Source organism: Macaca mulatta, chromosome 14, assembly GCF_049350105.2.
Source record: "Macaca mulatta isolate MMU2019108-1 chromosome 14, T2T-MMU8v2.0, whole genome shotgun sequence".
Classification (NCBI taxonomy): Eukaryota; Metazoa; Chordata; class Mammalia; order Primates; family Cercopithecidae; genus Macaca; species Macaca mulatta.
In genome coordinates, this window is record NC_133419.1 from 94,444,646 (window position 1) to 94,460,719 (window position 16,074).

The following is a 16,074-nucleotide window of genomic DNA, read 5'->3' on the forward strand; positions in this document are numbered from 1 at the left end:
TTGAATTATTTTAATTATATTCAGTAAATACTATCGCAGGAGGGATAAATCAAGGCATATTGGTATTTATCCTCTAAAATATTGTTTTATATCTCAAAACTTCCCCTTTTCCCTAATGATTTATACACATTAACTAGCAATTTCTTGTAAATACAGTGTGCCTTAAATTACTGCTTTATGTAAGGCTGGGCACAGTGGCTCATGTCTGTAATCCCAGCACTTTGGGATGCCAAGGCGGGTAGATCACCTGAGGTCAGGCGTTCAAGACCATCCTGGCCAACATGGTGAAACCCTGTCTCTACTAAAAATACAAAAAATTAGCAGGATGTGGTGGCGGGTACCTGTAGTCCCAGCTACTCAGAAGGCTTGAACTCCAGAGGCGGAGGTTGCAGTGAGCAGAGGTCACACCATTGCACTCCAGCCTGGACAACAAGAACAAGACTCCATCTAAAAAGAAGAAAGTATTGCTTTATGTAAACGAAAAATATATTCCACAAAAAACTTTGGAATATAACCCTTCATGTAAACGAAAAATATATTCCAAGAAAAACTGTGGAATATAACCCTTTCAGCACACCCTACAGATTTAATTTTATATGTTCGATCAGGTGTTTTATACATATTATGAATGAGAATAACTTTTTTAAAATTCCTATGTTAAAATTATTCTTCTGTCACCTTTTTGTAGCTCGTTATGTTTAGCAACCATTTAAAGTACCCTTTAATTACATAATGCCAATCAAAATCTTGTCACGGTGGGCTGTGTGAGAGTCCTAGTCCTTAATCAGCATTGCATTGTTTCTAATTTTACTTCCAAAGTATATTCTCATCTGGAGTGACAGGATGTTAAAAAAAAAAAAAATCTTACATTTCACATCTTACACTTACAATCTAAACTGCACAGGACACAGTGGTAATCAGACTATATTGTTTCAATCCTAAATCTAACAGTAGTGGGACATGGGGCTCCTAATGGAAAGAATTAATCAGGGGCTTTTTTGGTATTCATGGAAGGGGGAGATAATCTTGCTGCAGAGTGACATCCTTTTGAGAGAGCTCAGCTTCCGGCTGTGAAACCCATTCCCATGCGATTTCTTTCAAACAAGCCAGAAAGCTGCTTTAATCTTTAAACATGAAGGATCCTGCTTACAGTATCAAAGGTAGGCAAGTTCTCCTACTGAGGTTCAAAAGCAGATAATAATAAGAACCCAGTTGCTACTGTCTGGCTGATGTCAGGTTTGAAATCACTTTTCACTTGATTGAGCTATTTTGTCCTCAGAATCACTTTGTTCCTTTCGGCTGGATTTCCACCAGCCCCTAATTGTGAGCAGCATATCGATGCTTCCCCAGTGGCTTCTTGTCAGAAGTTAGAGCCTCTGCATAGTAGACACGTTATTTAATATCCAGACTCTGCGTAACCCCGGGGATGGCCAGGTAGTTCTTCTCCACGGTGCTCCAGGATCATTTGCCCTCTTGCCCCAGGGGCACACCACTTCCCAGCACGGCTCACGGCTCAGGGAGGAGGTCTACTCCAACCAGGCAGGTAACCAGGATGCCAGGCTTTTCTTTTCTTTTTTTTAAGGGGTGAATTCTTCCTTCCTCTGCCTTTTATTTTATTTACGTCCTCAACAAATTGGGTGATGCCCACCCACCTTGGGGATGGCAATCTCCTTTACTGAGTCCCCCAGTGCAAATGCGAATCTCCTCCGTAAACACACTCAAGACACTCCAGAATAATATTTAAACAGATATCTGGCACCCTGTGGCCTACTCAAGTTGACATATAAAATTAACCATCACAAGTTTACCCTTATCAACTTGGCACCCATACACATCTCCTTAAACCATACATAACTGCCACATAAAGACAATAACAAGGTCATAATTCCATCTAACATGATTAACCATCCAGCATTCTACCAGAAACACACCAACCCATTTCCCAGAAGAGAAGGTAAAGTCTTCATATGATATTTACTCTCTCATAGTATTTAAGATATCATCCCATAACTTAAATACTATGATGTAAAATTAATCAAGGTTGAACATTGGAGCCAGTTTTAAAAATTAACAATATTTAAACACTATGCTATAAAATCAATGCAGCTTATGTTACAGAATAAGGAAATCAGAAGAAAGAAAACAATGCTACACACACAGAAAATGGAGTCATAGCAAAATATGGAGGACATACTTACGACAATCACAGTCTGTGTTTCTGTAACTGGTCATACGATCAAAGCTAGTATTTCTTCCATCACTTATTCTGTATTCCCTTTGCCTTCAGCAAGCACCTCATCTGGTCATGGCACTTACCCAGTGGTGACCCAAACCTTTATTCCTGAAAGGTCTAGGTCATTAGTGGTCCTGTTTGAATTAGATTGTAGTTTTCCACTGACCTTAATCACAGGGCATGGTAACACAAAGAGATGCCCTAAGGTATCTCGTGTATTCCGACATAGTTTTCCTTACCACCATTCAGGGTAGTCCAGTTTCTACTTGGTAGAACAATCACCCAGCCAGCACTGTAACTCATTTGTCTATTGAGTTAGAGGCATGAGAAGCCCAAATGGCTGAAGAGCAGTCTTAAACTTCCAGTTCAATTAAATCACGATTGTGTCTCTCAGTGGAAAACATTCCACCCTATGTAAGACCTCTAGGCCAGCAGAGCGTAAGTCATGGGAACAGGAAGCAAAAATTTTACTAGTGGGTCATTAGGGCTAATAGCGAATGGTGTCCCACCTATTTTGACCCCTCGATTCCTGGATCTGTGAATCCCAGTCATAAGAGAAATGCACCATATACTGGATGCTGATTCAGAGCATAGTCAGCCTTCTAGAAAACCTTGTCCCAGCCCTACAAGGCACTGCTATATAGCTGGTGCTACTACTGTCTTCAAAATGCCATTCCACTGCTCTATGTAGCCAGTTCATTCAGGATATTAGGGAACATGGTAAGACCAGTTAATTCCACGAGCATGGGCCCATGGCCACACTTTTGCTGTGAACTGAGTTCCTTGTAATGCTGTGTGGAATACTATGGTCGTAGATGAGGCATTCTCTAAGTCCACGGATGGTAGTTTTAGTAGAAGCATTGCACAAAGGGAAAGTGAATCTGTATCCAGAGTAAGCTCTATTTCAGTAAGGACAAAACACCATTCCTTCAACGATGGAGGTGGATCAATGTAATTAACCTGCCACTAGGCAACTGACTGATGATTCTAAGGAATGGTATCATATCAGGGGCTCAGTGTTGGTGTCTGTTGGCAGACTGGGCACTCAAAGGTAGCCTTGGCCAGGTCAGCCTTGGTGAGTAGAAGTCCATGTTGCTGAGACCATGCATAACCTCTATCCTTGTCACCATGGCTACTTCATCCATGAGACAATTAGGTGATGATAGGGGTGGCTGGAGAAAGAGGCCTACTGGTATTCACAGAACAGGCTATCTTGTCCACTTTATTAAAATCCTTCTTTGCTAACCCTTTGGTGAGCACTCACATGGGGCACAAATATCTTCACCGTTTTTGCCCATTCAGTGTCTATCCACATACCTCATCTCCAAATTTTTTTGTCACCAATTTTCCAGTTATGTTCAACTCCCTGACCATCCAGCCAAATCATTGGCTACAGCCTATGAATTGGCATATAATTGAATATCTAGTCATTTTTCCTTCTAAGCAAAGTCAACCAGGGGGACTGCTCAAAGTTCTGTCCACTGGGAGGATGTCCCTTCACCACTGTCCTTCAAGATAGCCCAGAGATGAGCTGTAGTGCTGCAGCTGTCCACTTTTGGGCGGTACCTGCATATCATACAGAACCCTGTGTAAACCAGGCCTAAGTCTTCTCTTTCTCTGTCAGCTGATCGTAGGGAAGTTCCCACGAAGCCACAGATACAGGCTGGAAGAGAGAAGGCAGATAGCAGAAGTGGGGACTATGGAAATTTGGCCTACTTCTTCATGTAACTTCCTTGTGCCTTCAGGGCCTGCTCAGGCCCAATCATGTGTATACCGTTTCCATCTGATGATGGAGTGTTGCTGTGCATATCCAACTTTGTGTGCTAGTGGCTCAGATAACAACCAGTTCATGATGGGCAGCTCAAGTTGCAAGGTAACTTGGTGACTCCTCAACTACCAGTCTCTACTAAGGCCCGGTATCAGGCCAAGAGCTGTTTCTCAAAAAGAGATTAGTTATTTGTTGGTAATGGCAGGGCTTTGCTCTAAAATCCTAAACCAAGATTCACCTATAGGGACCTCCCAGAAGCTTTAAACAGCATCCCTATCTGCCACTGCCACTTAACCACCACTGGATCTGCTGGATCATATGACCCAAGTGACAGAGTAGCTTGCACAGCAGCCTGGACTTGTTGCAGAGACTTTTCTTGTTCTGGGCCCTACTCAAAACTAGCAGCTTTTTGAGTCAATGGATAAATGGGCTGGAGTATCATAATGAAATTGGAAAATGTTGCCTCCAAAACCCAAACAGGCCCACTAAGTATTGTGCCTCTTTCTTGGCTATAAGTGCAGTAAGATGCAACTACTTATTGTTCACCTTAGAAGAAATATTCCAACATGCCCCATGTCACTGGATCCCTATCAATTTCACTAAGGTAGAAGGTCCTTGAATTGTAGTCATATTTATTTCCTTCCCTCTGATGCAAATGTCTTTCCACTAAGTCTAGTGTAGTTTCTACTTCTTGCTCACTATGTCAAATCAACATAATGTCATCAATATAACGAATCAGTGTAATATTTTGTGGAAGGGAAAGGCAATCAATATCCCCATGAACTAAATCATGACATAGAGTTGGAGAGTTTATATACACCGTACAATGAAGGTGTATTGCTGGCCCTGCCATCTGAAAGCAAACTGCCTTTATGGACTGGTATGAAAAAAAAAAAGACATTTGCCAGATCAATTCTGTCACCTTACTAAATAATGCTGAAATAAATATTTCATACATAACTTTTATATTTAAAATGCAAATTATAAATATAATATACATATTTACTTGTACTTGTGCAAATAATTACACAGGCCTGAGTGAAAGGGAATGTTCTACCTTTCTACCTTTTTTTCAGTGACAAATTTCTGATAAAATTCCTTTTTACCTAATGAATGACTTCAGTTTCAAGATATTCTAAATGCATTCAGTTTCCAGTAGCTCTGGGCACACATTGTATGCTAGAACTTGGTGAACTTGAGGACTGAAAGAGGTTCTTGGCCTGCTTGTCTGGGAAGTGCAGTGGTTCCTTGCAGACCTTTTGTCTTCACTATTTTCAAAATTTCTTCTGGGTTGTCTTCTTTAATGGTAACTAAATAGAATAATGCTTTTGGTGAAAGGAGAGCTGGAACCAGGGAGAAAAACCTGCACGTTACTTCCCGACCATTTCTGCCACCAACCCAAGCTGTCTCTATTCCGTGACTTCCTACCTCTTCAGGTGGAGTCACAACATAGGGGGGATTAAACACCAGAAGATCAACTTTTTCCTTCAATCTCTAGCAAGACTTTGACCAAATCTGTAATAACTGGTTGAATGTGGACTTTGTTACAGCTTGCTGTCTCTAGCATACAAGCTGCTGCCTCAGGGTTGATATCAGTGCACATGTACAAAGCCTGAGGACCTATCATAGAGGCTAGGAATGCAGATACTACACCAGACCCCTACTTCCAGGCATATTTCCACTCCCGCCAGCTCAGCAGCTGCTACCTGGATAGCGTCCAGAAGCAGAAACGCGTCCTCCACGGGCTCATACACGTTGCTGAAGGCACCGCCATCCACGTGCCCGTGCAATTGCGTGGGGAAGCTCTGGGCTGCCATCTTCCTTCACTGCTGATGCCAGGCTTTTCTTTTTGCCCAAAAGGCCTAGCAAGATGCTGGGTTTTGTGAAGATTTTCAGTATTCAGTTATGCAATTTCAAGAACCATGCTGTAAAAAAGTCTCCCACCAAAAACAGAGTAGGGGAAATAGATAAAATAACTCTGACAGTGAAATTCTGTCAGATAAAAGCAAAGCTGAGATAAAGGAAAGCCAGATAAATACACCCCTCCACAGACCATTAGCATTTAGCAATTTATACACCTACAACCCCAGATTTGAGTGAATGGACAGTCTGTAGTTTGGGGTATAACCCAAGGTTTGTGAAGTCCCCAAACTCCTACCATCAGTCTCAGGCTCACATTCTTTTTTTTTTTTTTTCCCACTAAAATATTTTTTGTGTTGGACTCAGTCAGTCTGAGGCTCTTTTGGAGGCCAGTCCTGGACCACAGTATATTCTCTACACTTCCTAACTTGAGGCAGGTCCTGGCATGACCAAGGATCTTCCTCTCTCCCCACTTATACTTCATTGTTTGCATGGGTTTCCTATGGCTACTATACCAAATTACAGCAAGTTGATGGCTTAGAACAACAGAACTTCCTCTCTCACAGTTCTGAAGGCTGGAAAGAAGTTGCAGATCAAGGTGTTGGCAGGGCCACGCTCCCTCCAGAGGCTCCAGGGGAGAACCTATTCCTTGCCGCTCCAGCCCTGGTGGCTGCTGGGCATTCCTTGACTTGTGGCTGCATGACTCTAGTCTCTGGCTCTGTGGCCACCTCACCTTCTTTTTTGTCAGTGTCACATCTCCCTCTGCTTCCCTCTTAAAAGGATACAGGTGACTGCAGTTAGTGCCCAGTTGGATAATCTAGGATAATCTCCCCATCTCAAGACCTGTAACTTAATTTCATCTGCAAAGTACTTTTGTGCCAGGTAAGGTGCCATGCAACGGCTCCAAGCATTAGGACATGGACATCTTTGGGGAGGGGGCACATGATTCAGCCTATCATACTGTTCCTGATTGCTAAGGCATGGCCTTTCTGTCACCTGAAGGTAGAGGCTAAGAGAAGAGAGCCGAGGAGTATAACTCAGTTTGGCATCATAGGGCATTCCAGGCTCCTGGGGCCTTCCTTTATTTAAACTACCAAATATAAAACACAATACCAGTCAGGTTGAGAGCCTCCAGATAATCGAGTAAGTGATGGAAGGCCTTTCAAGCAACCTCAAAACTCCCTTTTGGAGGATTCACAAAAAGACCTGTGTTTGATTCAACATACCATGTAAATTAAATACCATGTAAACCAAAGAAGTCACAGGCAGAGTCTACACGTAAAGGTGCCGGGGAAACTGCACCACATCATTTTACCACCTTTTTAGTCACCCATTGCTATGAGCAAATAGTTAATCATGTAAGGCTTCAACAACCTCTTAGTGGGCCAGAACAGAAGTTGGTGGCATTTGAATGTTTCAATCTGGCCCATAAGTCTTTGTGGGTTTCCAGCATGACCTTAATCTAAAATACATTCTGACCTAAATCACCTGGCTTTGCTAGCCTGTGCCAACCAAATATACTGGATAATTATGCAGTATTGGACTTTGCACTAGTTGGGCATATGTATTTAGCTTATCTTATCAAAGACAGCAATCCAGCAATGCAACTTGGAAATGTAGAAAAACCAGACCTCAGCTGCAGCGCTGGATTTAATGGGCAATGCATAAGTAATGAGAAGAGCAATATGTGAAAAATAAAAGCAAGGGACCAAGAAACCTTGCCAGTAAGCTAGTGAAACATTGAAAGCTTTCCTTATAAGCTTCAAAGCCTGCTTGCTCAGCTTGTGACATAGGCCCACCCTGAGCTGCTCTGCAGTAAAGTCTACTCTGTATTCACTCTGAACACATTCATTTTGCAAAATGTCCAGTAATAATAATGTCCCTGAGCTGCTAATTGATTGAGAAATGCTTTAAGAGCTTTATGATGGAGGGAAGGCACAATTAATTATTATTAGATCATGCAATTTATTAACTTTAAGGGCAAACAAAACCTCAACTGCAAGTGTTTCTTCATATTTCCTGTCAGAAAATAGACTTGTCACGCCACTGTTCTCTGCTATTAGCAATGTCATCACCTTACCAGGAATAGAATTTGCATATATTGTCACAATATAAAGTTTTCTCATAAATATAGTTGGGAGCAGCTAATTTAGGGAATGTTTCATCTAAAATATAATTTGGCCATCATGTCTAATAACTGGATTCAAATGTAAATGCTTTTTAAGTATCTTAAATATCACAGACTTAAAAGTAGAAGTCATGAATTTGACATTGTTAGAAACCCATCAAAGGTACTCCACATCTGTATAGAAAAAAAGGTTCAAAGCTATAAGATTGCTTTAAAAAGAAATACTTAAATGGCACTTACAAAATAATCTTCCCTATATGAATTAATACTGATACTATACTGTTTTCTGGTCCTAAAGTATTTTCTCAGTGAGAAGTCTGATGTCTTTGGGAATCACCAGCCTATAGCTATAGGCTACCTACTACTCTGAAAAACCTCTTTAAAAAGGGGAAACCATAGATTGAAAAACATCCTCAAGAAATAAACCTAGAAATCAAGTTTTGGATCAAGTTTGGATCAATATCCAGACTTTAGTCTAGGGTATTCTCTCTGTTCCTCACTCCAGGCATCTGACCTCTCACCACTTAGTGATTAGTTATCCTACTAGTCATATAAAAATTTTACTGAAAGTGTTTTCATATATATATTCCATCTATTGGGAAACTATCTAGATTCTTTGCTTGAGAATGACAGATATCCAGCTCTGCCATGGTAAACTAGGTAATGTATTACCTTTGTATACCAAAGTATAATATATACTTTGCATAAAGTATATATTATGTGTACTTTGTATACTTTATATACATTATCTTCCTCCCCGTGACTTATATAGCCATGGAAAGAGAAAGGATGGAGCTAGTCTTCGGGATATGTATATCTAGGGACTCAAATGCTTTGGGGACTTTGTCTGTCCAACTTGTCTCTGGTCTTTTCTGCATTCTGGCTTCATTCACTTTGTTACAAGTAGAATTTCTTCACATAGCAAGGTACATGGCACAGACCACTCTGGGCTTGCAGCCTCCTAGCTTAATGATCCTAAAGGAAAGAGAACTTCTGTCTTCCAGGTGTAGTTGAAAATTCCAGGGAAGGGCTCTTGGCTTACTTGAACTACATGATTATACATAGATAATCCCTAAGGACAGGGAAATGATATATTATTAATAATATAATATAACTGACCTAGCCTGAGTAATGCACCTATAATACCCCTATGATTAGTAGGGCAAGGGCTGTTTGTTAATAAATTAGTAAATTTAATAATAGTTCATTTGGGCTGCTAGAACAAAATACCTTACACCAGGTAATTTATAAACAACAGAAATGTATTCTTTACAGCTCTGGAGGCTGGGAATTCCAAGATCAAGGCACCAGCAGATTTGGTGCCTGGTGAAGGCTCACATTCTCCTTTAAAAAAATGGCACTTTCTCACTGTGACTGCACATGGTGAAAGGGGCAAATGGTTCCCTCAAGCCTCTTTTATAAGAGCACTAATCTCATTCATGAGGGCAAAGTCTAAAGGCCCTACTGTTAATGTCATCACAATGGGGATTAGATTTCAACATGAATTTTGGAGGAACATGAACATTCAGACCATAGCAGACGGATAGCACATTTACTAAGAAAAGTGAGGGGATAACCTCCACCACTAAGGAAAGTGTTCTGTCACCCCCCTTCCACCCCCAGCCGGTATCTACTGCATTCTCTGTGCACACACAGCATGGTCACTTGAGGTAAACATCCCTAGTTTGCAGTGCAAAGGGCATAGTCTTAGATGTTAGATAGAACAGAGTTTGAATCATGCCTCTGACCCTAACTTGTTGCATTACCTTAGGCAGATTACTAAACCATTCTAACCCCTAGTTTTCTCATATTAAAAATGGGGATTATAATACCTGATCTATAGCATATGGCGATTAAATTAAATAACGTATGTAAAGGGGGCTATTTGTTGACTAAATGAGTGTCAGGCCAGGACCAGGCACTAGGAGTTAATGGCAATTCACACACACACACACACACACACACACACACACACACACACACACACACATCCCAAAAGACCCAGACACTATTCCTGCCCTCAAGGAACCTAATCTAAACCACTTCTGGCTTGGGACAGCAAGACCTTAGATAGTTGTGGACCCTCAAAACTTTCTTGTAATTTCAAATTCCATGTGACTCGTTTGGACCTTAGCCACACCCCTGGACTGGATCCTAGCCTTGGCTGCCCAGACTTTGGTCTAGGGTATTCTCTCTGCTCCTCACTCCAGGCATCTGACCTCTCACCACTTAGTGAACAGTTACTATGCACCAAAGGTTACTATGATAATACTTTTTATACATTGTCTTCCTCCCCACACCTGTAGAAGGTTGCCCCCATTTTAGAGATAAAAAATGGAAGCTAAGAGAAATCACGTGATTTGACCAGTCAATGTAAGCAGCAGGAAGTGGAGTCAGAGTTCAAACCCAGATCTGTCTGATTCTAGAGCCCACACCCTCAAACACTCACAGCCTAGCCTCACAACCTCCAAACTTTCCCTATTTCAGCCTGGGGTGCCTGGCCACTCCTCTTGGCGATAGCTCACTTCCCAGGACCTGCTCTCTGCCCTCTGGGCTTACCGCTCCAGTCCTTTTTCACCTGACAAAACTCCCAGTCCTGGTCCCCATAGCACAACTCTGCTACCACCCATAATGCTGCATGAACTTAAGAAGCTGACAGTGTTTCCTGCCACCCAACATCACCTGACAGATGAGACTGAATTTTTCTCGTCTTCAAATCAGTTTTTTTAGTATAAAGGAGACTTCTTTGGGGATAGTCATTGAATAGCTCAAGCTTCTCTTTCCATCTGAGGAATGCATTTTTGTTTGGACAGAAAGGAAAACAACATCTTTTCTTACGGGCTGACTCTTGTCTGTCCCTCCTCTGAATTCATATGTTGAAGCTCTAACTCCCAGTGCCTCAGAATGTGATTGTGTTTAGAGATAAAGTCTTTGTAGCTGGGTGCTATGGCTCATGCCTGTCTGTAATCCCAGCACTTTAGGAGGCTGAGGCAGGCGGATCACTTGAGGTCAAGAGTTTGAGGCCAGTGTGGCCAACATGGAGAAACCCTGTCTCTACTAAAAAAAATACAAAAAATTAGCCGGGCATGGTGGCAGAAGCCTGTAATCCCAGCTACTCGGGAGGCTGGGGCAGGAGAATTGCTTGAGCCCGGGAGGCAGAGGTTACAGTGAGCTGAGATCGCACCACTGCACTCCAGCCTGGGTGACAAAGCAAGAAAGACTCCACCAAAAAAAAAAAAAAAAGATACAGTCTTTGCGGAAGTAACTAAATTAAAATGAAGTCATTGTGGTGGCTCCTGATCCAGTATGACTGGTGTCCTTATAAGAAGAAGATTCGGAGACCAAGCACAGTGGCTCAGACCTGTAATCCCAACACTTTGGGAGGCTGAGGCAGGTGGATTCCTTGAGCCTAGGAGTTTGAGGCCACCCCAGGCAACATAGCAAGACTCTGTATCTACAAAAAAAAAAAAGTACAAAAATTAGCCAGGTGTGGTGGTATATGCCTGTAGTCCCAGCTACTCAGGAGGCTGAGGTGGGAACATTACCTGGGCCTGGGGAGGTCAAGGCTACAGTAAGCCATGATTGTGCCACTGCACTCCAACCTTTTATGAGATAGAGTAAGACCCTGTCTCAAAAAAATGAAAAAGAAGAAGAAGATTTGGAAACAGACCTGGACAGAAGGAAGATGATGTGAAGGCACAGGGAAAAGATGGCCATCTATAAGTGAACGGGAAAGGCCGGGAACAAATTCTTCTCTCATGACCCTCACAAGAAACCAACCCTGCTGACACCTTGATATATCTGAGACTTCTAGTCTCCAGAACCATGAGAAAATACATTTCTATTCATCCACTCACTCTGCGGGACTTTGTTACAGTAGTCCTAGCAAATCAATACATCTTCCCACAGTCACCCCCATCACCAGCAAATGAGCTTCCCCTACCCTTTCCAAAGGAAGAGAAATCCATCAACAACCACTTGTTCCACAGTGACCAGTAAGATGTCTGGCATTGTGCTTATGCACAGGAGCTACAAGGTGAGTAAGGAAGGATTGTCAGGATCTTGTGTTCCTTTTATTTTTTTTAACCTCCACATTCACTGGCTAACATAGCCATATCCAGGAAATGCAAATTCAAGACATATGTATGTACAAAGTTACCTCCACGCTCATAACCAGGATCAAGATCCAAATCAATCACTGAACCCTACCCACTGAGCCTGGATCACTGCCTCAGAATCCTTTCTAACACAGAGCCCTAGGAATCACTACAAACAAGGCCAGATTCCCACTTGACATGAAACGTATGTGCCCTATGAGGGAGAAGTTCCTAACTGCTTTCCTAATATCTATTTTCTTCTTCCTTACAGAGACAGCCTGTTTTTATTCAAGTAAAATCAGCATTTCTCATCTTTTCTTTAATACTGGTCAACGAAATATAATGGAAGATACTGACTGGAAGACTCCTCAAAAGGACAATTGATGACTATACGTAATCTTATGTTCCCTATTCATCCACTCTGCTTTCTGGGATGAAACAGTGGTAACTGGAACTTCAGCAGTCATTTTGGATTATGAGTCCATGATGAGGATGGAAGCTAATGCTGAGGATGAAGGAAAAGAAAGGTAGAAGAAATATGCTTTCTTGATGATTGTGCAGCCTCCATACCAGCCCTAGATTGCCTACAGCCAGACTCATGTGTTTGAACTATTATTATTTGGGGTTTCTTGTTATATGCTGCCAGACCTAAAATTTATTGATACAGCACCTAGGACAATTATTGCAAAATGGCTTACTCAACACCAGTGATCAACTCCTTGCTGTATTCCTCTATTATAGAGGCTGGAAAGCTAAAAATACAAATTCCTGTTTCCCTGCCTTGCAGCTGGGGCAGCCATATGAAATGTAAGCCAGTTCTGCCATTGAATGCAAGCAGAAGTCTGCTAGAGATGTCTGAAAAAGACTCTCATTTTCTTTCTTCTTCTTTCCGCCTGGAATGCAGATGCATGGCTGGGTGGTTCCATAGCCATGTTTCGATCATGAGGCAACAAGCATGAGGACAAAGACCCCAACAAACAGCCAAGCACTAGGCCTATGCCTGTCTGTAATCCCAGCACTTTGGGAGGCCGAGGCAGGAGGATCACGTTAGCCCAGGAGTTTGAGACCAGCCTGAGCAACACAGTGAAAACCCCTCTCTATAAAAAATTTAAAAATTAGCTGGGTACGGTGGTGTACACCTGTAGTGCCAATTACCTGGGAGGCTGAGGCAGGAAGATTGCTTGAACCCAGAAGTTCAAGGCTGCAGTGAGCCATGATCTTACCACTGTGCTTCTAGCCTGGGCAAGAGTGAGACCCTGTCTCAAAGAAAAAAAAAAAGACATCAACAACCTAGAGATAGCAAAGAGGAAATACAGGAAGGGCCCGGTCCTCTGTGGCATGAAGCAAGGGCCCTACACTGCTTATCTCTGGACGCTTTTTTATGGGAAAGAAACAAACCCTATTTGTCTAAGCTGCTTTGGATGGGTTTTCCATATTTTGTGGCTGAGCGCATTCCCCAAACCATCCCTATACTAGCCCTTCAGTTCTCAGCTGAGGCATTACATTGTCTGAGATCACCACAAGCCTGGGTGACTGTATTAGCTTCCTAAAGCTGCCATAACAAATTGCCACAAATTCAGTGCCTTAAAACAATGTAAATTTATTATCTCACAGTCCAAGAGGCCAGAAGTCCTAAATCAAGGTGGCCATGGGGTTAGTTCCTTCTGGAGGCTCTGAAAGAGAAATCATCTCCCAGCTGCTCTCCTGGCTTCTAGCAGATCCCAGCAATTCTTGGTGTTCCTTGGCTATAGCTACATTACTCCAATCTCTGCGTCAGTCTTCATATGCCCTTCTTTCCTCTTCCTCTCTCTCTCTCTGTGTGTGTGTGTGTGTATGTGTGTGTGTGTGTGTGTGTGTTTCCCTTAAAAGGACACCAGTCATTTGATTTAGGACCCTCCCTAACCCAGTACAACCTCATCTTAACTTGATTACATCTGCAAAGACCCTATTTCCAAATAGGGTCACATTCACAGTACTGAGGTTAGGACTTAAACATGTTATTTGTAGGGACACAATTCAACCAAATGCCCCCTTGGAGACCTGTGCTCACCATATTACTCACACACCACACTCAATTCATTACACTGTGAAGAGCCTATATAATGGGACTTCAGACCGGCTTCTTATTTCGGCCATCTCACTAATTATTTTAATGTTTTTTAGCTCTGCAATAACTCAGTTTCTTCATCAGTTATATGAAAATAAAAATACTTGCTCTGTCTACAAGGTTGATGTGCAATGCCACTGAAATAATGTAGATGACACAGCCTTGAAAAACATAAAGCTTTTCTAAGAAGTGAGGCCTTTTGGACTTCCTCTCCTTCTTCAACAGCATCCTCATTATTCATCTCTGATTTTTGAATTTTTAAGCATGAAAAGGAAAATAGGAATGAGCTTGGGTAGCTGGGAACAGTAAGTAGAGACAAGTGAGGGTTCAACCTGTTTTCTGCTTGCAGAAAGTACCCCAAAGACAGGTCGGGGGAAGCAGGAGAGAGGCTGGAGCATTATCAGCTGGACCAGGGCTGGGCTCAAAGGAAGTGGTCCTGAGATGGCAGGCTGATGGGCCACCAGGCACTTCACAAGCTGCAACCTCAAAGACAATCTACATTCTCCAAATTTTATCTTTCATATTGACCTGGACCTCACAGACTTGATATCATTCTTTAGGGGCTCTAAAAACATAAAGTGTTTAAAACATAAGAAAAATATAGTAAGCAATGTAATAAAAGCACTTGTTATTCCTACTCAGATTTAACATAGGATAATATTTTGCCACATTTAATCTAAATCCTTTTAAAAAACAAAGCATAAGAGACAATGAAGTCCTCCCTTTATGATGTCAGTTACCTCCCCCGTTCCCATTGTTTTGAAGATGGTGTTTATCCTCCTTTGCTTTTGATACATTTCTGCATATGCAGGTAGCCATATTAAAAATATTTAATGTCATTTCCTGCATTTTAAAATTTTTGTTAAAGCATCATTCTGTATATCCACTCTGCACTTGCTTTTATTACTCAGCATGACTTTGAGATTTATCCCTGTTGCTACATATAAATCTAGTGTATTCATTTTAACTGCTAAATGTTATTACATTATATGAATAAACCACAGTTCATTTTTCCATTCTCCTACTGTAGAACAATTAGACTGTTTCTAATTTTTTTAATATTATAACCAATGCTTCAGTGAACAAACTTTTGCACTCCTCCTCATGCCTATGTATGAGAGTTTCTCTAGATCTATCTATAACCAATAACCATACAAGTACTGGGCTGTAGGGTATTCACATCTTCAACTTCACAGAAGTTTTAAGCTTTAATATCATTTGAATTAATCAGTTTATTCAATATGGTTTGAGCTTTGGTGTCTACTTTAAGAAATACTTGTCTACACTTAAGGTCCTGGAAATAATATCATATCCTCTTTGCTTATTTATGTTTAGGCCTTTAATTCACCTGGAATTTATTTTTGTGTTGAAGTAGGAATGAAGTAGGAATCTAATTTTGTGCTTTTTCATATGTATGGCTGGTTGTCCAGAACCATTCTTCAAAGGGTCCATTCCTTCTGCATTTATTCATAACCCACCCTGCTGGCATAGCCATTCTTCCAAATAGTGGAGGCTAATCGTGAGCTCTTTGTACTCTTCTAAATTCTTCAAAATTCTCTCCTGCCTGTTCTTGGCTAAGTACCTTCTTAAGGAAAAATTTTAACCAGGTGAGTCAAGGCTGTCAACTTAAAGGAGCCACATATTTGACAGAAGAAGTTTAACTAAAAACCTGTTAGTACCTTTTGTTGGTGAGCAGAAAGCAGGCTTAGAAAGAGTCTGAACATACGAGACCTTCAGATAGGGAAAGGAAGCAGTGAGTCTTGACTGATGTGGCCCAGGTCAGGGAAGAGCTGAGCTGGGACACTCTGGAGGGCTGGATACTTGAGGAAATTGGAGGTAGGATGCCCCATTCTGCGCCTTTCACAACTTGCTGCAGGGAAC

The 16,074-nt window shown here is 41.7% G+C and overlaps 1 pseudogene; it reads right to left on the reverse strand.

Annotated features, from left to right (window-relative positions):
• Positions 1–5,180: 5,180 nt before the first annotated feature.
• Positions 5,181–5,818, reverse strand: LOC106993441 (methyltransferase HEMK2 pseudogene; annotated as a pseudogene).
• Positions 5,819–16,074: the final 10,256 nt, after the last annotated feature.